Consider the following 26,671-nt stretch of genomic DNA (forward strand, 5'->3'; position numbering starts at 1 on the left):
AGAAGGGCATTATACATTGATAAAGGAGTAATACAACAAGAATATAAGGAATTTGTAAATGTTTATGCATCCAGCATAGGAGCACCTAAACATTTAAAGCAAATACTAACAGACCTAAAAGGAGAAATATATAGCAATACAATAATAACAGTAGAGAAATTTAATAACCCAATTACATCAATGGATAGATCATCCAAAAACATCATCTTTAAATAAGATGTTAGGTTAGATAGACTTAACAGATATATAAAGAACATTTCATCCAAAAGCAACAGACAGGGCTTCCCTGGTGGCTCAGTGGCTAAGAATTCGCCTGCCAATGCAGGGGACACGGGTTTGAACCCTGGACCGGGAAGATCCCGCATGCAGTGGAGCAACTAAGCCCGTGCACCACAACTACTAAGCCCACGCACCTAGAGCCCATGCTCCGCAACAAGAGAAGCCACGGCAATGAGAAGCCTGTGTACTGCAACAAAGAGTAGCCCCTGCTCACTGCAACTAGATAAAGCCCACGTGCAGCAACAAAGACCCAATACAGCCAAAAATTAATAAATAAAAAAATAAAAACAAAAAAAAAACAAAAGCAACAGACTCACATTCTTCTTGAGTACACATGGAACATTCTCCAGGACAGATCATATGGTAGGCCACAAAAAGTCTTAACAAATTAGAAAAGGCTGAAATCATCTCAAACACCTTTTCCAACTACAGTGGTATGAAACTAGAAATCAATTACGAGAAGAAAATTCACAAATATGTGGAGAGGAAACAACATGCTACTGAAAAACCAATGGATCCACAAAGAAACCAAGAGTGAAATTCAAAAATACCTTGAGACAAACAAAAATGGAAATACAACATATCAAAACTTGTAAGACACAGCAAAAGCAGTTCTAAGAGGGAAGTTCATAATGATAAATGCCACCTCAAGAAACTGGAAACATGTCAAACAAATAAACTAACTTTACATCTGAAGGGAAAAAAAGGACAAATGAAGCCCAAAATTAGTAGAAGAAAAGAAATAACAAAGATCAGAGCAGAAATAAATGAAATAGAGACTAGAAAAATAATAGAAAAGATCAATGAAACCAAGAGCTGGTTCTTTGAAAAGATAAACTAAACTGAGAAACCTTTAGCTTGCCTCACCAACAAAAAAAGAGGACTCAAATAAAATCAGAAATGAAACAGGAAACATTATGACTGACACCACAAAAATACAAAGGATCGTAAGAGACTACTACAAACAGCTGTAAACCAACAAACTGGACAACCTAGAAGAAATGGATACATTCCTAGAAACATACAACTTTCCAAGACCAAATCAGGAAAAACTGAAAATCAATTACTAATAAGATTTACTGGTCAATAACTTAAAACCTCCCAACAAACAGAAGTCCAAAAGCAGACAGCTTTATTAGTGAATTCTACCTAACATTCAAAGAATCATTACCAATCCTTCTCAAATTCTTCTAAAAAATACAAGGGGAGGGAACAGTTCCAAACTCATTTTATGAGGCCAGCATTACCCTGATACCAAAACCAGACAAGGATAACACAAGAAAAGTAAATCACAGGCCAATATCCCTGACGAACATAGATGAAAAGTACTCAACTAAATATTAGCAAATTGGACTCGACCTTACGTTAAGAGGATCTCACACCATGCATAATCAAGTGGGATTTATCCCAGGAATGCAAGGATGGTTCAACATCCACAAATCAATTACGTGATACACCACATTAACAAAATGAAGACTAAAAATCATATGACCATCTCAATGGATGCAGAAGATGCATTTGACAAAATTCAACATCATTTTATGATAAAAACTCTCCACAAAGTGGGTATGAAGGAAACATACCTCAACATAATAAAGACTGTATATGACAAGGCCACAGCTAACATCATACTCAATGAAAAGCTGAAAGCTTTCCTTCGAAGACTAGGAACAAAACAAGGATGCCCACTTTCCCCACTTTCATTGAGCATAGTATTGGAATTCCTATCCAGAGCAAGAAAAAAAATAAAAGGCATCCAACTTGGAAAGGAAGAAATAAAACTGACACTCTTTGCAGATTACATGATACCATATACAGAAAATCCTTAAGACTCCACCACAAAAACTGTTAGAACTAATAAATGAATACAGTTGCAGGATACAAAATTAATAGGCAAAAATCTGTTTCTATACACTAATCATGAACTATCAGAAAGAGAAATTAAGAAAATCCCATTTACAACAGCATCAAAAAGAATAAAACACCCCAAAATAAATTTAACCAAGGAGGTGAAAGACCTATACACTGAAAATTGTAAGACACAGAGGAAAGAAATTGAAGAAGACACAAATAAAGACATTCTGTGCTCATGGACTGGAATAATTAATATTGTTAAAATGGCCATACTACTCAAGACTGTCTATAGATTCAATGCAATCCTTATCAAAATTCCAATGTCATTTTTCCAGAAATAGAAAAAACAATTCTAAAATTTGTATGGAACCACAAAAGACTCCAAATAGCCAAAGCAATCTTGAGAAAGAACAACAAAGCTGGAGGCACCATGCTCCCTGATTTCAAACTATATTAGAAAGCTACAGTAATCAAAATAGTATGGTATTAGCATAAACACAGACACAGAAATCTATAGAACAAAATAGAGAACCCAGAAATAAACCCGTGCACACATTTATTTATGACGAAGTAGCCAAGAATACACAATGGGGAAAGGACAGTCTCTTCAATTAATGGTTTTGGGAAAACTGGACAGCCACATGCAAAAGAAAAAAATTAGACCACTATCTTACATCATACACAAAAATTAACTCAAAATGGATTAACTCTTGAATGTAACACCTGAAACCATAAAATTCCTACAAGAAAACATAGGCAATAAGCTCCCTGACATCAGTCATGGTAATAATTTTTCAGACAACTGGGACTACATCAAACTTAAAAGCTTCTACACAGCAAAGGAAACCATCAACAAAATGAAAGGCAAGCTACTGAATGAGAGAAAAAAATCTGCAAATCATATATCTCTGATGAGAGGTTAATTTCCAAAATACATAAAGAATTCACACAACTTAATAGCAAAATAATCCAATTTAAAAATGAGCAAAGGATCTGGATAGACATTTTTTCTAAAGACATACAGATGGCCAACAGGAACGTGAAAAGATGCTCAATATCACTAATCATCAGAGAAATGCAAATCAAAATCACAAGATACCACCTCACACCTGTCAGAATGGCTATTAGCAAAAAGATAAGAAATAACATGTGTTGGTGAAGATATGGAGATAAGTGAACCCTGTGCACTATTGGTGGGAATGTAAATTGGTACAGTCACTATGGAAAACAGTAAGGAGGTTGCTAAAAAATAAAAAATAGAGTTACCATGTGATCCAGCAATCCCACTTCCAGGTATTTATCCAAAGAAAACAAAATCACGACCATCAGAAGATAACTGCAACCCCATGTTCACTGCAGCATTATTTACATTAGTCAAGACTTGGAAACAACCTAAGTGCTCATCAACAGATGAACAGATAAAGAAAATGTGTGTACACACACAGACACACACAATGAAATATTATTCAACCATTTTTAAAAAGAATGAAATTCTGCCATTTGCAAAAACATGGATGAACCTTGAGAGCATTATGTTAAGTAAAATAAGCCAGATGGACAAAGACAAATACCATATGATCTCATATGTATGTGGAATATTAAAAACAAACAAACAAAAACAAGCTCATAGATACAGTGAAGAGATTGGTGATTGCCAGAGATGGAGGGTGATGAGTAGGCAAAATGGGTGAAGGAAGTCAAAAGACACAAACTTCCGGTTATAAAATAAGTAAGTCACGGGGAAGTAATGCAGTGTGGCAACTATAGCTAATACTGCATTGTATATCTGAAAGTTGCTAAAACAGCAGAGCTTAAAAGTTTCATCATAAGAAAAAAATTCTATAACTATGTATGGTGACATATGTTAACTAGAATTATATGGTGATCATTTCACAATATATACAAATATTGAACCACTGTGTTGTACACTTGAAACTAATATATGTCAATTATACCTCAAAAAATAGAAAATTTAAATTAAAAAAAAATAAAAGCTAAACTTTACAAAAGGTATCTAATAACTTTTTAACCAATTCAAGAAAATTTCATTTAAATGAGTTGCTAAGTGGGAAAGCAAAGGGTAACTTTCCTAAAATCTATTTTGTTTTTTAAATCCAATCACTAGGGCTATCTAAGCATAATTTACTATGATGAACAAATCTTTACCTATAATATCTACATATTATATAACATTTATGAATATTTTCTCTTTGGTAGTTTCAGAATACTAGATTGAATGAAAATTTATATCCCCAAACAACTAAGTCATAACTAAATTAGTGTAAGCGTTAAGATAATAATCATATACTGTCTTTTACATATGCACACCAACCTATATATTTGTGCCAACATCAACAATCCTGGGTAACTTAAAACCTGATACATTGCTAAAAGGTCCATCTGTCTTGTTTGTTTGTTTATCTCAAATCTCTTCAGTGTTTAATAAATAACTGCTATCTCTGAGTCCCATGGTTTATTTTGCAGCTACTAAGACAAGAAACAGAACTAACACTGAATTCATTGACAGCAATGGATATCATGAAATTGCATTCAAAATTTCTGAAAAAAAAATTTCACTGCTTTTAACTTCTAACAAATGAATTAATGCTGTGCTGTACTTTGGAGGGAGAGGCAGCAGACCAAAAAACAAACAAAAAAGTTAGATAACAGCTATAATAAAATCATAGCTCCAAATCATTAATCATACTGTATCAGAAGGGATCCTCTGAAAGATTTTTAATCAGAGTAGTTGCATGATCTGGTTTACATATCAGAAAAATCACTTGTGTGGATCTTTAATAACATGAAACGAAAGGGCCAGTTGAGAGAGAGAAGTTAAGGATAACAGGAGACAAATAATGGTGCAAAGACTGAGGAGTGGGAAGGCATCCAGGACACAGGCAGAGGGACTATCCTTACACAGGAGAAGGGGCACATCTTCCATTGCGACAGAGGCTTGTGACAGAAGCGGGGTGGGGGATAGTGTTTACACTGGAGTTAAGTTAGAGGCATTTCCATTTAGTAATATATCTTTCTCAGGGAAACAGTGAGTAGGATATCTGCTGAATGGGGGGAAGGTGTATTGGGAGCAGGGACCTGGGAAACATACAGAAGGTTTAAAATAGCCAGTGGAAGTTTGTAGGGCTGCTGCTGAGGGCCCACTGAAATTGGTTCACTACAAATTCGTAGTCTCCATTCTACTTGGTCATATACACTGCCTTCAAATCAATCTCATGGCGCAAACAAACCACAGAAAAGCAGCTAAAAGGAGACTCTTTTACCTAACCTTCTACATGAGTTCAAAGTATCGAAAGAAATGCTGGAATTTTCTCAGGTTACTAGGAGAGAGATTTCTTCAGTCCATCTCAACACCTATCTTCATTTGTATTCCTCTGCACAGCTCACCATTCTTCTTCCTACCTCTGTATGCAGACAACTGAATGCAGTTGGTAAAATACTTGCCTCAGGTTTATTTCATTTAAAGAAAATGAATTCTTAAAATCCTGACCTATACTGTAATTGTACTCAAAAGTACAACAAAAAAATTTTTTAAGTAATAGCACCTCATTTTAACCTGCTGCAAATGCTATTCACTAAGCTCATGTTCTGCATAGTTTAGGAACACCATATCTTTGGGTTTTTGGGGGGGTCTGCGTTGGGTCTTCATTGCTATGTGGGCTTTCTCTAGTTGCAGCAAGCGGGGACTAGTCTTCATTGCAGTGCGGTGGCTTCTCTTGTTGCAGAGCATGGGCTATAGGCACGCGGGCTTCAGTAGTTGTGGCACATGGGCTCAGTACTTGTGGCTCAGGGGCTCTAGAGCGCAAGCTCAGTAGTTGTGGCACACAAGCTCAGTTGCTCCACAGCATGTGGGATCTTCCCAGACCAAGGATCGAACCCGTGTCCCCTGCACTGGCAAGTGGATTGTTAACCACTGCACCACCAGAGAAGTCCCACACCTATCTTTGAAATGCCACGTTTTTGGTTAAAGTCAGTTTCGAATTTCATCTTATTTCCTCTTAGCAATTTGAGATTTTTCAAACGTAGCTATGACTAAATTCTTGTGCCTGTATAAGAAAATCAACATACTGATTTAGTGAATCAGAAAACTTGAGTTCTGATATTATCTCATTTCCTGGGATATAAGATTCCTCCAAACATTAACACGTGATGATTCTAGTTATTAGTTCCCAAATTCTCGATTATTTGTCTTTTACTGCATTAAGTCTAAAACAAACATCTACTTTCTAGGGTATTATTCTGTGAGCTGCAATCACTTGTAATCTACTTAAAAAGTACAGCTACTGGCAAACACACATTTTCTTCTGCCTTTCCTTATCTTGAAAAACAATGATATAAGGTTGCCCTTTGAATGGAAATATGAAGCTCCTGTCCCACATCCAAGAGAATATTAGCTTTGAGCTGTTTATACAATTCATGTGCTAATTCATTGTTTTTTCACCCAGTGCTCTTTGTAATCAAAAGCAGCGGTCCCCACCCTTTTTGGCACCAGGGACCAGTTTCATGGAAGACAATTTTTCCATGGACAGGGCGTTGGGGGGTATGGTTCAGGTGGTAATGCAAGCAATGGTTCAGGCAGTAATGCGAGCAATGGTTCAGGTGGTAATGCAAGCGATAGGGAGCAGCAGACGAAGCTTCACTGCCTCACCCAACGCTCACTTCCTGCTGTGTGGCACAGTTCCTAACAGGCCGTGGACCAACACCGGTCCACAGCCCAGGGGTTGGGGACCCCTGATCAAAAGCACACATTTGGTCAGCATTAAAGGTTTAGTATCAGGACACAAAACAACGCCAATAAATCACTACAAGAAGACTGAACTTTGACCTCAGGAGTAAAGTGCTTTAACTGAGCTAGCCTCAGGTTAATGTAATCAATCTGGTCTACTATGAAGAAGCTATACTTATTAGGTACAGTGGCAGAAGAGGGAGACAGACAAGACACAACCTGTCCTTAAGTGTTTACTCTAAGAGGTTAATATACAAAATATGTAAAGAACTCATACAACTCAATAGCAAAATTCAAATAATCCAATTAAAAACTGGGCAAAAGACCTGAAAAGATACTTCACCAATGAACATTTACAAAAGGCCAACAGGTACATTAAAATATGCCCAGTGCCCAGTGTCATTAAGGAAATGCAAATCAAAACCACAATGAGATATCACCACACGTTTGCTAGAATGTCCATCATCAAAAAGAAAAGAGATAACACAGAAAGAAAAATTAAGGAAACAATCCCATTCACCACTGCAACAAAAAGAATAAAATACCTAAGAATAAACCTATCTAAGGAGGTAAAAGACCTGTACTCAGAAAACTATAAGACACTGACAAAAGAAATCAAAGATGACACAAACAGATGGAGAGATATACCATGTTCTTGGATTGGAAGAATCAATATTGTGAAAATGACTATACTACCCAAAGCAATCTACAGATTCAATGTAATCCCTATCAAATTACCAGTGGTATTTTTTACAGAACTAGAACAAAAAATCTTAAAATTTGTATGGAGACACAAAAGACCCCGAATAGCCAAAGCAGTCTTGAGGGAAAAAAACGGAGCTGGAGGAATCAGACTCCCTGACTTCAGACTATACTACAAAGCTACAGTAATCAAGACAACATGGTACTGGCACAAAAACAAATATAAATCGATGGAACAGGATAGAAAACTCAGAGATAAACCCACGCACCTATGTTCAACTAATCTATGACAAAGGAGGCAAGGATATACAATGGCGAAAAGACAGTCTCTTCAATAAGTGGTGCTGGGAAAAGTGGACAGCTATATGTAAAAGAATGAAATTAGGACACTCCCTAACACCATACACAAACTCAATGTGGATTCAAGATCTAAATGTAAGACCGGACACTATAAAACTCTTAGAGGAAAACAAAGGAAGAACACTCTTTGACATAAATCACAGCAAGATCTTTTTTGATCCACCTCCTAAAGTAGTGAAAATAAAAACAAAAATAAACAAATGGGACCGAATGAAACTTAAAAGCTTTTGCAAAGCAAACTACAAACAAGACGAAAAGACAACCCTCAGAATGGGAGAAAATATTTGCCAATGAATCAATGGACAGAGGATTAATCTCCAAAGTATATAAACAGCTCATTCAGCTCAATATTAAAAAAACAAACAACCCAATCAAAAAATGGGTAGAACACCTAAACAGACATTTCTCCAAAGAAGACATACTGATGGCCAAGAGGCATATGAAAAGCTGCTCAACATCACTAATTATTAGAGAAATGCAAATCAAAACTGGTGGCGCAGTGGTTAAGAATCCAACTGCCAATGCAGGGGACATGGGTTTGAGCCCTGGTCCAGGAAGATCCCACATGCACGGAGCAACTAAGCCCGTGTGCCACAACTACTGAGCCTGCACTCTAGAGCCCGTGAGCCACAACTACCGAGCCCGCGTGCCACAACTACTGAAGTCTGTGCGCCTAGAGCTCATGCTTCGCAACAAGAGAAGCCACTTGTTGCTTGGCAACAAGCCCGTGCACCGCAACTAGAGAAAGCCCACGCACAGCAATGAAGACCCAACGCAGTCAAAAATTTAAAAATAAATTAATTAAAAAAAAAGGATTCCCCATCATTCCTAAGTATGAGACATTCCATTTCAAAACATGAATGAAGGCCAGAGACAGGACAAAGGGAAGCTCTGATCCTGGAGTCATTCCCTCCTCAGTTCAAAAACAGGCTCCTATACTTACCACCTGTGTAATTTTAGTCAAATTATTTCAACTCTATGAGACTTATTTTCTTTCTTGTAAGAATGAAATGAGATCTAATTTATGGGAAAGTTCTAAGGCCATCCATAAGTCAAATTAAGAACACTCTTGTAAATTAATGCATTGTCAGTTGCTTCATTTGCAAATATTTTCTCCCATTCTGAGGGTTGTCTTTTCGTCTTCTCTGTAGTTTCCTTTGCTTTGCAAAAGCTTTTAAGTTTCATTCTGTCCCATTTGTTTATTTTTGGTTTTTTTTCCATTTCTCTAGGAGGTGGGTCAAAAAGGATCTTGCTGTGATTTATGTCACAGAGTGTCCTGCCTATGTTTTCCTCTAAGAGTTTGATAGTTTCTGGCCTTACATTTAGGTCTTTAATCCATTTTGAGCTTATTTTTGTGTATGGTGTTAGGGAGTGATCTAATCTCATACTTTTACATGTACCTGTCCAGTTTTCCCAGCACCACTTATTGAAGAGGCTGTCCTTTCTCCACTATACATTCCTGCCTCCTTTATCAAAGATAAAGTGACCATATGTGCATGGGTTTATCTCTGGGCTTTCTATCCTGTTCCATTGATCTTTCTGTTTTTGTGCCAGTACCATACTGTCTTGATTACTGTAGCTTTGTAGTATAGTCTGAAGTCAGGGAACCTGATTCCTCCAGCTCCGTTTTTCGTTCTCAAGATTGCAAACAGTCCCTGGACATCAGTCAAGACAGTCATGAAATCCTATGCTCCAGTTAAAAAAAGTCAACTGTCTCATCAGAAATATTTCTTGCCGTGTATTCTAAGTAGAAATTTAAGTTGTTCTGCTTAGGACTCTGTGTGATTTCCAAATCTAAGTACTCATGTTTCATCAATTCTGGTAAACAATCAGTTTTATCTTTACATGTTGTCTCTCCCCCACTCATGTTCCTCTTTCCTTCTGTAATTCCTATTAGATGTACTTTAGATTTCCTTACTATCTGATCTACATCACTTAATTTCTCTTTTATAACTTCTCTTTATATTTTTGTATTGAGATTGGGGGCTTGAGTTCCAAATCAAACTTCACAGATATCATCCGATAACTTATTTCTCCAACTGTATACAATTTGTTACTTAATTTGTCTGCTCAGTTTATTTCTGTGATTTTTATTTTTAGAAGTCATACAGTACTATTTAAAATAGCTTTAATTTTTTGATAGTACCTTTTTCCTTTCCATTTTTATCCCACTTTAATATTTATTTTATTAAAGATAAGTATTAGAAGTATATAATTATAAGGATAAAGAAAATGCTCATTCTTAGGAGTCTAAATCTATTGTTTGTTTCTGTCGACTCCTGATCACGGTGGATTATTTTGTAATGTTGGATAATGAGCTCCTCTGCAGTGAAGGGCTTTATCTGTGGGGATCTTGCACAGGCTGATTTAAGGATCGCTTCTTCCAGAGTGCTTTTGCTTCTGCCAGGTGTCCCTGGTTATGTTACCAACTAGGGCCAGTTTTTATATTAATTCTCAACTGAGGAAAGCATTAATATGAACCCCAAACCTCAGGGTTAACAGACTCATGGTTACAAACACAAATATAAACAGAGAGAAGTCACTCTCTTCAACAGAATATCAAGGCAGAGACAGAAAAACTCCTTATCTCTTTGCTCCTAGGCAGACACCCCCTCCCCGCCAAATCCATCACTGGAGAACTGAGATCTTCAGGGTCCTGGCTGTATGTGCAGCTCTCAATACCAATGCCCTGTTCAGGTTCCTTGGTTCAGTCTTAAGGCCTCCTTTTCTGTCCCAATGTGGTGGTTAAAATTCAAGCCCACTGGATAACTGCCCCCATCCCATTCTCCTAAAACAGCTGTTGATTATATGTGATTATTTGTCCAACATTTAATGAATGCCAGGTACTATGTTAACACTTTACATATCTTATTTCATTTCGTTCCCATGGAAACCCTTCTATTTTTCCCACCTTACAGATGAGGAAACAGAAAGCAAGATAAGCTACTTGCTCAAAGCTTATGCAGCAAGTAAGAAGCAGAATTGAGATTTGACCTAGATCTATGTGAGCCTGAGTATGCATTGTTAATTACCATACACTGCCACTTTTAAAAACTTCTTCCTAGTGCCTAGGCTAGTGCTAGATGTAAAGTAGTCACTCAAGGACTGTCTGCTGAATGAACATTCTCCTTCGGTATATAAGTCTGTTATTGGAAACCCTGAGAACAATTAAGTATTTGGCAGATTTTTAAGAGTAGAAACAATGGGTATAAAACAGTGGATGGATTATAGGATATCACCCAAATTACTGAGTAGAAATAATGTTGGATGGCACTTCCAGCCATGTTTTATACTTGAATCACAATATTAAAATGTTTTATTGACTAATCATGAAATCATGAATTTTCTAGTGATAGCAAGATGCACGACATTAAATGTTCAATAACTGTTACATTTGTCATTTGTCATCATTATCAAAACAGAATCCCTCCGTGAGAAGAATTTATAAGCTAGTGGAGAGCACACATGTATAACCTAGACAGCCAGGTATAATGAATAAATATTTAACAGAAAAAGTAAAGAGAGAAAAAAAGGAAAAAGCAAAAGCTGACCAGGGATCTGCAAAGTCACAGGATGATAAATGAACATTTTCTGGTAACATGAATTCACTACAAAATTGAGCTGGGAACTATTTAACTATTTGTATGTTAAAACAGATGTTACAGAGCAGAACTTTAAAGTATATAAAATTTTTGGGACTCCTCTGGTGGGACAGTGGTTAAGAATCCTCCTGCCAATGCAGGGGACATGGGTTCGATCCCTGGTCCGGGAAGATCCCACATGCCGTGGAGCAACTAAGCCCGTGTGCCACAACTACTGGGCCTGCACTCTAGAGCCCGCGAGCCACAACTACTGAAGCCTGCACACCCTAGAGCCCACGCATCTCAACTACTGAGCCTACATGCCACAACTACTGAGCCTGTGTGCTACAAATACTGAAGCCTGCACGCCTAGAGCCCACGCACCTCAATAAAGAGGAGCCCCCACTCACTGCAACTAGAGAAAGCCCGCGCACAGCAATGAAGACCCAACGCAGCCAAAAAATAAATAAAAATAAATTCATTAAAAATATATACATATATAAAATTCCAAAAAATCTTTAGGTTCAAATAGACGTCTTCATAGAATGATTACACTTGTTGTTAGGAATACCATTAAAAACAAAGTATGAGAATAAAAGCAAATATTTATATGGTGCTTACTCTGTGCCCTGTACATACTGACTCATTTAGCCTCACAATAATCCTCTTAGGTAGCTTTGATATTATTAGCACCTCCATTTTATGGGTAAGCAAACTGAGGCACTGACAGGTTAAGCACTCATCACGTCAAACAGCTGTCGAAACTGGGACTCAAACCTAGGTTGACTGGCTCCAGAGTCCATGCTGCCTCTGACGGCCATACACAAGGTAGAATTTGAGCTAGGTGCTGAAGATTAAGAGTTTGGACAAATTAGGAGAAGGAGGAAAGGAAACTGTAATAATACAATTTACAATGCATTTAATACAAATTAATTATTTGACCTTAGAAAAGTCCAATCATAGATGGAGACAATAGCTTACACATCTATGCTAAAACATTCACAAAGACTTTTTTTTTTTTAATGAAATAAGCACTGTATTTTTTAAAGTATCTAGTGGATACTGTTTCAAGTTTACTTATTTATTGCTTTAGGCTTTTTCACAAGCTATTCCATACATGTACATTATTTCCCAAGTAGAATTCAAGTGCTTGAAGCAAGAGAATGTATGTGTTACTTCTTTTGCAGCCCTTACCACAGCACGGTCCTAGGCACATAATTGGCCCTAAATAATGCTTGTTCAATTGAACTAAAACAGTAACGTCTCTTTTTCACTTCCTCTTACCTAAGGAAATAGATTTAGAAAAAATGATTACATCACTTAAGATAATGTTTAAAATATATTTAACAACAAAAACCCCACAAATATTATCTGGTAGGAAACAGAAATAGAGGGGAAACGCCAAAACAGAGAGTACTTTTGTCACTGAAAGATTAAATATAACGGCAAGTCAGCAAATTCGAAAAAAGAAGCATGAATTAGTACAAAAAGCAAAGATTAAATTAAATGGACCCACTCTACTTTCTGATCCAGAAAATTTTGAATCTGTAATTATAAATCCTTACTGCTCAAGCTATGCAAATTAAAGGATAAGATTTAAATATGCAAAGAACATACAGAAGAACTGTTTTATGTTACTTTCAAAAATAGAGATGAGACAAATGGAACTAGACCAAGGTCAAATTTATTTTAACCTAGACTTTCCTTTTTTTTTTTCAACTACAATTTTACCTGAAAGCTTCACCTTCTCATATTCTAGATTGGATTTCTCTACTATAGAAAAACATAAAAGATATTTCCATGCCCATTTAAAAGACAAAAATGAAAACTATGAAATAAATGGAATAAAACTGGTTCCAATAAGAATTATGACCACTCTTACTGAAATTAAGAAAATATATTATTTTACTAATAGGACTCTCCTGAAATTTTCAAAGTAAAAGACTAAAATAATAAGAGAGTAACCTCAGAGGTCCAAGTGAAAGTGGAGACATACGTTAAAAATTTGGATGATGGGGCTTCCCTGGTGGCGCAGTGGTTGAGAGTCCGCCTGCCGAAGCAGGGGACACGGGTTTGTGCCCTGGTCCAGGAAGATCCCACATGCCGCGGAGCAGCTGGGCCCATGCGCCATGGCCGCTGAGCCTGAGCGTCCGGAGCCTGTGCTCCGCAACGGGAGAGGCCACAACAGTGAGAGGCCCACGTACCGCAAAAGAAAGAAAGAAAAAAAAATTTGGATGATGGGTATAAAATAGTGGATGGATTACAGGATATCACTCAGACTATTGAGTTTCAGAGTAAGCTTGGCCCAAAGTTAGTTCAAAAACAGACCCAGGGACTTCCCTGGTGGCTCAGTGGTTAAGAATCAGCCTGCCAATGCAGGGGACATGGGTTTGAGCCCTGGTCCAGGAAGATGCCACATGCCGTGGAGCAACAAAGCCTGTGTGCCACAACTACTGAACCTGCACTCTAGAGCCTGAGAGCCACAACTACTGAGCCCACGTGCCCCAACTACTGAAGCCCGCTCGCCTAGAGCCCATGCTCTGTCTGCAACAAGAGAAGCCACCACAACGAAAAGCCCGCACACCACAACAAAGAGTAGCCCCTGCTCGCCGCAACTAGAGAAAGCCCATGCACAGGCCCAACACAGCCAAAAATAAATAAATAAAATAAATTTATTTTAAAAAAAGCAAAACAAACAAACAAAAAACAGACCCAGAGAATGGTCAGGTCTAGAAAGAGAATTTGAATAAGGAAGTAAAAGTAGGAGAGGGAAGAGGCTATAAAGGGAGAGGAATGAACAGCAAAGTCATAATAATAGTACAACAGGATTTGTTGGTACTGCTTAAATCTTTATTTCATAAGAATTGTCAATTTTGAAGATGTTTTAACCACAAAAACATTTGCACTTGAATCATTTTAGTACATGCTCTTTTCTTTACTAAAAGGAAAATGTCCACCTTAGCAATCTTCAAAAAAAGCTATAACTTGGCAATGACCCATCAAAAACAGAGGGCAGGATAGTTTCTAAAAAGGTAAGAACCAAAATCAAGGGAATTCCCTGGCAGTCCAGGGGTTAGGACTCCATGCTCTCATTGCCAAAGGCCCGGATTCGATCCCTGGTTGGGGAACTAAAATCCCACAAGCTGCCAAAAAAAAAACAAGAACCGAAAATCAATATTTTAAAGTTTTTAACGTAAAACTGTTACTTTACTTGTTCCAGGTTAGAACGAGACTTCCAAATGTTTGCACTCTGGCCCGTGCCTGAATTTTGAAGGCCAAGTTTCCATGGCTCCCAGAAGGCAAAGGTAACACCCTTTATTAACATTTACAGAGAGCCTACTAAATATATACCACCAGGCTCAGTGCAGCATATGTTGGGGGAAGAGGGGGGTGGGGGCATGTATTTATTGGCCATTTGTCTCTTCGGAGAAATGCCTATTCAGATCCTTTGCCCAATTTTTAATTGGGTTATTATTTATTGAGTTGTAAGTTGCATTATTTTTACACTCAAAAAAACTTTTTAAAAGGCATTTGAATATATGCTAATATATATAATCACTAAGAATGTGGCAAGGTTACTATAAATATTGAGGGTTATGAAGAAACCTCCCTCGTTCCTGATGTACTCCTTTACTCATCTCTGGGGAGGTCGATTGATTTATCTGTTTGGTAAATTTGGTAATACCTGATATTAACTGTCTCAGCCACCTTTCTTTCTTGAGTGAGCCTGTCAGCAGAAAACAGACCCTGCTCTGCTCTGCTCTGTTGTTTAGCTGGGCAGGCCTCCAGACAGGAAAAGACAGAGGAGAAAAGATTGAGAAGAAGATTAAGAAGGAAAACTTAGATGGAAAATAAGGAGAGGTGGGACAGGATAGAGACTTCAGTGCAGATAATAGACAAGGAGTTTTTAGAGGAAAATGAGTGCGACAGCTTGGTTGGATGGGAAAAGTATAAGAAGTAACTAGAGATCTACTGAAGTTGCCTCTTCAACTCATATTGCCCTTAATCCAGTTCAAGTCCTAACTCCTAAACCTTAATACAATCTCTCAACAATCCATCTAACTTTATTCCCTAGTAATCTTCTACTAAGATATGCCTTGTCACGTGCTGTTCAATTTGAATATAAATTGGCACAATTTATCAGAAAACAATTTCATAATAAATAGTAAGACTACTAAAACAATTAAGACCTACTAAGTTTCTTTCTGAAGGTTTATGCTAAAGAAATATTCTGAATAGCAAGCAAAAAAAGAAAAAAGGGAGAGGGGGAGGATTCTCTATGCACAAACATGAACAGCAAGGCATTATTTTAAAAGTTTATTCTGTTCCAGGAACTGTTCTGTATATTTTGTACACATTACCTCAGTTAATCCTTTTAATTGCTACGAAGAAGTACTGTTTCTCCCATTTACAAATGGGAAAACTAAGTGGCCAGATAGTTTGTCCAAGGTCATTGTGGCAATGCGTGAAAAATTGGAAACAATCTAAATGTTCAATAATAGGGGAATGATTAAGTAAATTAGCTCATACCCTAGATATTACAACACCACAAAATATGTACGTTATGAATCTATAATGAGGGAAATAGAATCTAAAACAAATCATAAATATGATCTCAACTATGTTTACACACACTCCAGAGACACTGAAAGTAAATATACAGAAATGTTCACAATTCTTGCTCTTGGCTGATGGGAGTACAAGTTAATATTTTTTTGTACTTTTCTGCGTTTTGCATATATTTAAACATACAATATTTTTCTATTCAAAAAAATGTTTAAAGCATTGAACCAAGGACACAATATTTTTAAAAACTCCAAAGAATGCTACAGTTAATCTATATATTAATATTGTTCACCTCTTTACAAAGAAAATAATCCAAATATATACAAGGTTATCACAAAGTTAGCAAATTAAAAACAAAACAACCAATTTACTAACTGCTCTATGTGCTTAACACTGTGGAAGGTGGTCACTTTAACATGTGTTATCTCATGCGATAAATGTGTGGGTTTTTTTTTTTTTCTTTTGTAAGGTGTGTTTATCCACCATTTCAGAGGATTCCCATTGCCTTAAGACCCTAACTATTTTAGAGCATCAAAGAGTCACTGGATATATTTGTCAATAACCTACAGAAACAGGAGTTCCTACAAGGCCAGTTCTCAAGGGCACAAAGTAGAAACCTCTATGGCGGAACTCTACAGATCTTAGAAATGAACTCATCTGAATTGTTACATAACCTTTCCCTATATGTTTACCAAACCCTAAGTCAAAAAGGTGGTATTTGGGCTTCCCTGGTGGCGCAGTGGTTGAGAGTCCGCCTGCCAATGCAGGGGACACGGGTTCGTGCCCCGGTCCGGGAAGATCCCACATGCCGCGGAGCAGCTGGGCCCGTAAGCCATGGCCGCTGAGCCTGAGTGTCCGGAGCCTGTGCTCCACAACGGGAGAGGCCACAACAGTGACAGGCCCGCGTACGGGGCTGGGGGGGGGGGGCGGAGGTGGCATTTAAAATTCTGGTAAAATGAGGAAATAAATTCTACAAAATATTTAGTGAATTAATTATAAATTATACTAAACCAAAAAAGGTTTTCATATGTTTTCTTCCCTTTCTTAAAAAACTACTTATATATATTTGGGACTTGTATTTTTCATCAAATGTTTTGATGAAAGGGCTCATTTTTACTGCATTTCCCACAGTACTTAGTACAATGCTGATCACCTATGGGCTCAAACATCAGCCAATAAACTAATAGGAACTAATGCTAGCTTCAAGGTCATTGACAAGCCACCATATTTCAAAATTATTCACCGAAGTGTATATGGATGTTGTAATGTGTAGGTTCATACGGATTATCAATAAATTAAAATTAACCTATGAATTCAACTAGGAAAAAGAACATAACCCATACGGCATCAAACATAATTTTAACACTATTTCACAGTTATAAAACCTAAGCCAGGAGCTCTCTACTTTACTCTCTATTCTTCTTTTGAACATAAAGCAAAAATCTATTAATTCTATCGTTTCAGAAGATATGAAATTTCAAAATGAGCTTAGGCTGATATGTTTACTTTTAATTAAGGCTCTTGTCTCACACGGCCTTTTCAATCCATCCTGCAAGCCAGAGGCAGATTACTGTTCAGAAAACACTACCTTTGTAAGCAACTATACTCCAGTAAAAACTAATTTTAAAAAATAATAAAATTTAAAAAAAAAGAAAACACACTATCTTCGTGTTTTACATAAGAAAGACGGTGACTTGATAGACTTGTAGAATGAATATTTCTCCATGTCTCAAAGTTCTATAATGACATCTTACTGTCTGGTGAATTTAGAAAGTGTCACCCTGGTCTTAGATTTTATTGAGCATCAAAACAATCTGTTCCTTCAGATAAGTCTCAATATCTCCAATATGCCACTACCAATATCCCATTATCTGGTTCTATTCCTATTTTTAACTCTCAATCCCCTTCTGTCATTACCCCCACTACCATTACCCAGTTCAACCACATCGAGAACTGCAGCCTCAGGAGCTCCCCAGTGGCCTAATGGTTAGGATTCCGGGCTTTCATTGCCATGGCCAGGGTTCAATCCCTGGTCGGGGAACTGAGATCCTGCAAGCAGCGCAGCGTGGCCAAAAACAAAAAAAAGTAAACAAAATAAAATTATTTTTAAAACAACAACAAAAAAACCCCTTCAGACTTCTGCCTTTTTTTTTTTTTTTAACATTAGCCTCCTCCTGGCATTACTTTCTTTCCTATGGAGCACTGAATTCATGGATCATCTCTAGCTACCTCCTTAGTTCTCATATTTCTTCTGCACCCACCCTATAAAACTCCAGCCCTGATCAACCTAACCACTTTCTCTGCTTTTATACCCAAGCTGCTATCTGTTGCTAAAGAAAATCACAATTATGCAGATTGGTAACTGTAAAAACAGTATCCATCCAACCTCAGGTAGGAGCCTCAATGATGGCCAGACATCATTCCTCATAGAGCTCCTGGGACCACGTCCCCCAAAGCTATTCTAAACCTTTACCACTGGCCTCCAGTCCTCTTTGTATTCCTAGCTCAGCAGTCTCAACTGGGCCACATGTAAACAGAGGTTACCAGGTGTTAGTTGGTAACTAGTATTTCCCCCTCTTATCTCAGTAGTAGAATGTTTCTATCTGCTGTTCAGGGATATTCTTTCCCTTTCTTACTCTTTTCCACTTCATCAGGAGCATGTGTGTATAATCAACCTACCTATGGACTCATTCCTCTCACTGCATAGGGCATCCTCACAAAATGCAGCTTTCCTTTATCCTAATCCTTACTCTATGAACAACTCTTTGAAGTGCCAGGAAAAATTCAGTCACAAGAATTAATCATCTTTCTGTAAAATGCACAGATGGCAAACAAATGATAAAAAACAAAGTAACCTGCAGGATACTTGAGAAATGTCTAAAGGTATACAAAACAATAGGTAAGATATTTGAGGAAGATTTGTTTTTTTAAAAGAATCAGTATGCCTTTTCCTATAAGATAATCTATTAAATTATTTTTGTCATAAATAAAATATTACTAAAAAATGAAGCTTATATATAGAGATCCTTACAAAACTATCGCTGATGAGAAGGATTAGAGATTTATAACCAAGCTCAAATTAATTCTGCGGTTCTTATCTTTTTCTGGGTCATGGACCTTTGAAGAATCTGATGAAAGCTAAGAATTCCCTCCTCAGAAAAATACACACATACTACCACTAAGTTATGAATGTTATTTCAGGGGGCTCACAGACCCCTTGAAGTCTATTCTTGGGCCTGACATTAAAAACTCTGATTGTTGGGCTTCCCTGGTGGCACAGTGGTTAAGAATCCGCCTGCCAATGCAGGGGACACAGGTTCAAGCCCTGGTCCAGGAAGATCCCACATGCCACAGAGCAACTAAGCCCGTGTGCCACAACTACTGAGCCTGCACTCTAGAGCCCACGAGCCACAACTACTGAGCCTGCATGCCACAACTACTGAAGCCCACGCACCTAGAGCCTGTGCTCTGCAACAAGAGAAGCCACCACAATGAGAAGCCTGTGCACTGCAACAAAGAGTAGACCCCGCTCGCCACAACTAGAGAAAGCCCGCGCACTGCAACAAAGACCCAACACAGCCAAAAATAAATAAATAAAATTAAAAAAAAAAAAACTCTGATTGTTCCCAAGAAATTATATCTTATCCATGTCAAACAGGTAAATATTGTTTTCTATTCCTATAATATCTAAATAAATATTTATGATATTAATTCTTACTGTGATGTTTGACACAACAGTGACATACTAATTTATATCTCCAGCATAACAAAAGTTAATAGAAAGGCAGGAAGGGAGACAGGTGTAAAAGTGAATATGCTTTCCTATAATTAGTCATTCAAGAGAAAGTATTTTGATGGGGGTTTGGGAAAAGAAAAAATTCCAGAGTAAGGTAGTTTATCCTAGGTAAGAAATTCTAAGAAAAGAATAAAAAACCAAGAGAAAAAATTTGTCCCAGAAGAAGATACCTTCCAATACTTTGAAAGACTGTGGACAGAATACGATTTTTCCCCAAAGATATTTTATTTCAGTGGAGAATATTCCCTAAAGAAAACACATATGATGAAAGAGACACTATTAAATATATTCTAGTGGGAATTCCCTGGCGGTCCAGCTGTTAGGACTTGGCACTTTCACTACCGAAGGCCTGGGTTCAATCCCTGGTTGGGGAACTAAGATCCCACAAGCCACGTGGTGCAGCCAAGTAAATATATATATATATATATATGTATTTACACACACACACACACACACATATATATACTCTAGCACAGTTTAGTATTGGTGTACTCAAAGTTTCCTTCTGTAATAGGGAAGAACAAGTCTGACACCATACTGGATCTGCTTCTTCTACTTTAACGTTTGTATTCTATTGCTTTTTGCCACAAGTTAAGAATGTTGCCTGTAGCCTAAAATATACAGGATAGCCCATTCTCAAGACTCTGACCTTTAAAGGTAAAACACTTTTCCATTCACATAGAGATAAAAAGTTGCAGAAGAGAAAATAACATTTGTCTTGTTGGAGGTTTATAGGAACACTGTGATTGGACCTACCTGGAAAGCTGGAAGAATGAAGGATTCTGGCACCAAGAAGTTTGCAGCAACCAACCACACCCCCACCCCTTTTAGTATAAAGGGGCCTGAATTCTAACTGGGGGAAGATGGTTCTTTGGGACACTAGTCCACCACCTTTTCAGTCCGCTGGCTTTCTGAATAAAGTCACTCACTATTCCTTGCCCCATGAACTTGTCTCCCGATTTACTGGCCTGTTGTGCAGTGAGCAGTATAGGTAACACTTGTACTCAAAAGTTTCTTCCTGGCAAATAAAATCCACCAGACATCAAAAGTATGATGAGAGTGATCAATGGATTCTAACTGCTAAATTAAAGCTTCTGTTCAACTTTCATTTTAGGAAAAAACTCTAATTTTTGAATAACCATGTTTTCCTTAAGTTAAAATATATCAGGCTTCCCTGGTGGCACACTGGTTAAGAATCCGCCTGCCAATACAGGGGACATGGGTTCGAACACTGGTCCGGGAAGATCTCACATGCTGCAGAGCAACTAAGCCCGTGCGCCTCAAGTACTGAGCCTGCGCTCTAGAGCCTGTGAGCCACAACTACTGAGCCCGCGTGCCTAGAGCCCATGCTCTGCAACAAGAGAAGCCACCGCAATGAGAAGCCCGCGCACCACAACGAAGAGTAGCCTCCACTCGCCGCAACTAGAGAAAGCCCGTGCGCAGCAACGAAGACCCAGTGCAGCCAAAAATAAATAAACAAAAAATAAATAAATTTATAAAAATAAAATAAAATTTATCCACCTTTTTTTCTCTCTGGAGCACTATTACTTTTGTAATAGAGAGGAAGGAGAGGAAAAAAGGAAGGCATAAAATGTGTTGTACTCCTACCTCACCCCCACCCCAAGGTTATAATAAACCATGACCTGTTCTGACTTTTGAACTTTTCATGGAAGACAGGTTAGGAAAAAACCAAAAGGTGAGGTAAGGCAGAATAAGCTATAGGAGATATTATTCTGGATATCTTTTTACGTACTCTGAAGCACTGTAACAAAATGGAAACTCTCCAGCAAAGGCTATACAAAATACATAGTTTTATACAAAGTATTATACAAGTACATGGAAACTGTAGTTTTAAGACAGACATTCTTAGAATATTTGTTTCATCAGCATAGATAAGTGTTCCCGGAGGAGAATTTTTGCCCATAAGTTTTCTGCACACATAGGTATACTCTTTGAGGCTGTCAGGGAAGGTAAGCCAAATACTCAAAGGTCAAAGCCCTGTCATGGTTTACTAGGGAGTCCCTAGGTTTTCCCCAGGCACACAGCTGAAAGAGGACAAAAAGCCTGTAGGCATCAAAATGCACAAAATTATAATTAACCAAGAGGGTACCTGATATAATAAAAAATTACCTCCTGAATTAGACACTTTAGGTTAATTTGAAATAGATCTTTCTCTGGCTAGCAAAAATACGAACTTTGGTGGACATAAGACCTGTTAGGTCAATTTTAAACTAGAGTTCAACTGTAAGACTAAGACAACAAACCATCTTGTCTTACAAAACATTTAATTATATGATTAAAATAAGGAAGTCACATACCATTGCTTCTAATTTTGGCTCTTTACAGTGCTTATGCAATGCTATAGTTAAAAACTCTAACTGGCGTGACAAAGAACTCCACAACAATTTTGTTTTCTTAAACTATTGGAGCAAAAGAAACCTAGTGATTTACTTTGTAAATTGTTGAAAAATATAAAGCCTAATGACTGAATTTGGATTAAGAAATCACAAATGGATACAAAACCTTTTTTTCAGGAAACTAAACTTCATAATTTTACAAAATTCCACTCCTCTTTTGAGTTGAACATGAGGGAGGAAATCAAGTCTGTTACTTGGTATGAATCCTTTTGAGACCTGATTTAAGTAAACTTTTTCATGTCCACAGTGGAAAAAAGAAAAATCTAAACTAATCTTTGGTGGTTAATAAGGGAGAAAAATAAAAAACAAAACAAAACTCCACTAGGCTTCAATAAATAAAACACATGTTCACAAAAATGAGTCCTTGTTGAAAAATCTTAAGCAATGTTTTTCAGTTCATTTAATAATTCTTTTTGAAGATTTTGTTGTACAGAGCTAATACCTGCAGAAGAGAGAAATAGTGAACAAGGAAAACAATGCAGGCATAAAATAAAAATACAAGTGGTATGCCCTCCAATATCCAGGAACAACAGCATTCTTTATCTTATTATAAAGTTCACATATTTTAAGGAAATTATTTATTTAAAAACCTATATATAAAAGGTGCTTCAAAATATTATTATTTTTTTTTCTTTTTTGCGGTACGCGGGCCTCTCACTGCTGTGCCCTCTCCCGTTGCGGAGCACAGGCTCCGGACGCGCAGGCTCAGTGGCCATGGCTCACGGGCCCAGCCGCTCCGCGGCATGTGGGATCTTCCCGGACCGGGGCATGAATCCGTGTCCCCTGCATCGGCAGGCACACTCTCAACCACTGCGCCACCAGGGAAACCCCCAAAATATTAGTTTGCCTTCATTCAAATTACAAATCCACAGCCACCTAATTCACTGGGTTTTCAAAATGCAGCAAACATAGAAAAAAATGTAATTATTTATTCAGATAGTAGCTTTCCAAGAAAATCAGGTTAGTATTCTCATAAGAGAACTTAATAGGTACAATTACAAAATATTGTTAATTACTAAAATCTCTTAGGTACTGTCAATTAAAATATCAAATGCCCAAATGTCAATAAAGTTGACTAAATGTGTCACTTACTCCTTCAGAATTCTTCCTACAGTCAAAGGGAAAAATACTCTTGATTTGTCAGTATTTTGACAAACACACACTATTTTTCCTTTCCACATGGCTAATGATGATGAAAAAGCGGGAAGTCCTAAGAGATGGAAGGGAGGAGGTGATATAAAGGCAAAAAGTTTTCATCTCCAAATATGTTAAAGAGCAGAATCTGAAAACTGTGACTAAAACAATTTAAGAAATCTCAACCTATTATAAGATTCAGAACTTTTTAATGATGTATTTCTTTTTTTGAAGATTGTTTAGATATGATTTTTTTTACTTTTTATTAAAGGATATTATAAAATAGTTACTTCAAATGCATTAAAAAAAAGTATTCCTTGGTTAAAAGGAAATATTTCCCCCAAAGGAATGATACATAAATAAGGAAAAGCCTATATTCATGTGAATCTTCAAGGCCCTAAACAGAACACACTCATAACTGTATCAAGACAGATGGACATATTGAGTGCAGAACTTCTCAATAAAAATATAATCCTTGTAAAGACCACTTAAATTGAGCCTTTTTAAAAACAGAAAATTGCCAGACTATCAATTATTCTTCCTTAAATAACTAAAGAAAAATTTGCTAAGACTAATTTGAAGCAACAAAACAACGTATTCTCTCTCTTATCCAACTAAAATGGTGTCAATGGATAGCCATCTATATTTAAAGACAAAATGAAAATGCTCTGTTTTCCTACATAATGTGTATGCAGCTCTCACGAAACAAGCAACATCCAATAACTATCCCCTTCCCCAAATCTGTCTTTGATCCTTTAACACTCCACACACTGCCAACACTGTGCTAGGTTTATACTGACTAGGTTTTACAGAGGGAGTTTGTTGACTGATCAGGTAATTTAAGATTTCTTTATACCATAAAAGTTGTGGAGGAGGCATGTTTCTCATATTAAATTATACTGAATATAAATTAGGCCTTCAAGTAAATTCTGACATTAAATGTAAAAGTACAGCTAAAATAGTATTTAGGTAAGCTTATCAGAATACAGACATCAAGATAAGAACGATGATGGGTCCTATTGATCCCCACTGAAGTCAGCGAGCTGCAGTTACCTTTCAAAGAGGGTTATCTTTAAGTTATAACAGCTCTGAACAAGAGATGGTGCAAATCATCACATCTGTTGCAAAAACAACTTAAAACACATTCCTTGTCAATGTGTCAGTAGCATTCTCTAAAAAACTGCCATATTCCCTTTACAGTTTAACCAAACCACCACACACGTGTGTGTGTTTTGCTATTACTCAGGCTCCCAGTGTTTTACAGCCAAAAAACATACCCTCTTCCTTCCCAGTTTTTGCTAAAAAGATTTTATCTTTCCTTTAATAACACCATCATATATAGAAGCGCATTTACAGAACTCTTAGCCATACCTGAAACCGATTCAGAAAATAAGCCTCCAACAGTAGGTACTCTACCTGTTTACCATAAAGTTCAAACTTCTCGTATGTTTTCAAGTTCTCCCTACTTAATACCAACAGATATAGTAGACAAAGACTCATACAGTGTCTTGACACACTGTTGACACGCAGATGTAATTAACTGTAACGATGACACACCAGGAAATGACTGAGCGCTCTATACATCTTATGACACTCACTAAACAAGCACAGGGCACCTGTTAATCCTCCTCAGTCAACACAAAAAGGAAGAGACTTTTTGGGACTTTCATCCTGCTAGAATCTTCTCAGTTTGAATATCCCAGCACTTTAGGGAAAAGATTTTTAAATTTACTCCACAGAATTTACCCCAGACTCTCAGGGTAAGAAGGTATCTTAAGAATCACACAGTAATCCTATAGATGTGCTGCCAATAAGGTCTTTAGCCACCAGCTAAGACATGTAGCTGGCTGGAATTCAGATGTACTGTAAATATAAAATACCCATGAGATTTTGCAGATTCAGTATGAAAGAATGTAAAACATCTCATCATTAACTTTTAAAACTGATCACATGTTGAAATGATATATATAGAAATCAAATAAAATATGTTAAAATTAATTCCACCTACTACTTCTTTTTTACTTTGTTAATGTGACTAGAAAACTTTAAATTGCTCATATAGCTTGTATTATATCTCTATTGGGCAGCACTACTGTAGACCCACAGCCTAAATTCTGATAGCAAACTGTCACTTGGCATTTCCCAATTACAACTGTCATATCAAAGTCAAAAGAAAAATCAGTATTTTGACTTCTCTGTCAATTAAATGGGGATAGTAAAAAAAAAACTTAAGAATAGTGTAAAAATAGTAGAATCAGTTTGCCTGACACCACTAAACAGATATTACATTACTTCAAAAAGGCAAAAATAGCACAGGATGCAAAAACTACACCTCTTAAAAAAATAAGATGGGAAATATACAAACAAGGTTTTTCTAAAGAAGTAGCTTTAAATGCTGATTATAAAGTTCATTTTTAAGGGAAATGGATATTTCTGTGATTTCTAGCACCTGGGACCTCAGAAAAATAAAATGTGTAAGATTCTGTCTCTTATTATTTAAGCATCGTCAACCACAAACAAACCATTAACACTATAAAAAGGGAAATAATTACCATAACCTAATTCTCTTTTCCAAAATCAAAAGAATATAACACCACTCAAAAGCAAAATTAAAAACGACATTAATTTCTCCACAGTTGAGTAGGTTATCTTTGGTCCACAAATATAAAATAAGAAAGCATATTTTAAGGTAGATATTTTTTACCACAATTTTTTAAAGTATATTTTAAACGTGAGAAATTCAACAACACAGTTCTATGAGTGAACCATTTCTTCCTCTACCGTAATAGATCTTTCTGCTTTGATTTTTAAAATATTTAGGCCTCAAGGGCTCTTGGGGAAAAAAATCCAGTGTATTTCTGAATGTACAGAAATATTTTTATAAGGAGAGATGGGGAGACAGCTCAGTAAAAGGATCGGGGGTATGGAGCTCTCTCAGGCGTTCAGAGGATGCAAGAATAACTTCTAGAGTTGTCAATGGGGAAAATATTTTAAAAAGAATAAAAAAAAATTAAGACCAAAGGGTTCCCAGGGCTTCCACAACAGTTGACAAGACACTTTCTACAGTGTCCTCACAAATTTACAACCCGAAAAAGGCCATACTTGGCCATCAATTCTTTATCCATTTGATATTCATCAGCCGAATAAATCTTCAGACTTCTATTTGCTAGGCGATACATTCCTTAGGAATCTTTTCCTTGTGCACTTAAAATACCAAGCTCAATTACGCTCCCAGTAA

At 37.1% G+C, this 26,671-nt stretch overlaps 1 protein-coding gene across 3 annotated transcripts in view; it reads right to left on the reverse strand.

The window, feature by feature from the left end:
- The window catches only part of CNST (consortin, connexin sorting protein), a 118,565-nt gene that overhangs the window by 90,902 nt on the left and 992 nt on the right, over positions 1-26,671 (reverse strand). The window lies entirely within an intron of this gene.

This window comes from Monodon monoceros, unplaced genomic scaffold, assembly GCF_005190385.1.
Source record: "Monodon monoceros isolate NGI ecotype Baffin Bay Population unplaced genomic scaffold, NGI_Narwhal_1 Super_Scaffold_18, whole genome shotgun sequence".
NCBI lineage: Eukaryota > Metazoa > Chordata > Mammalia > Artiodactyla > Monodontidae > Monodon > Monodon monoceros.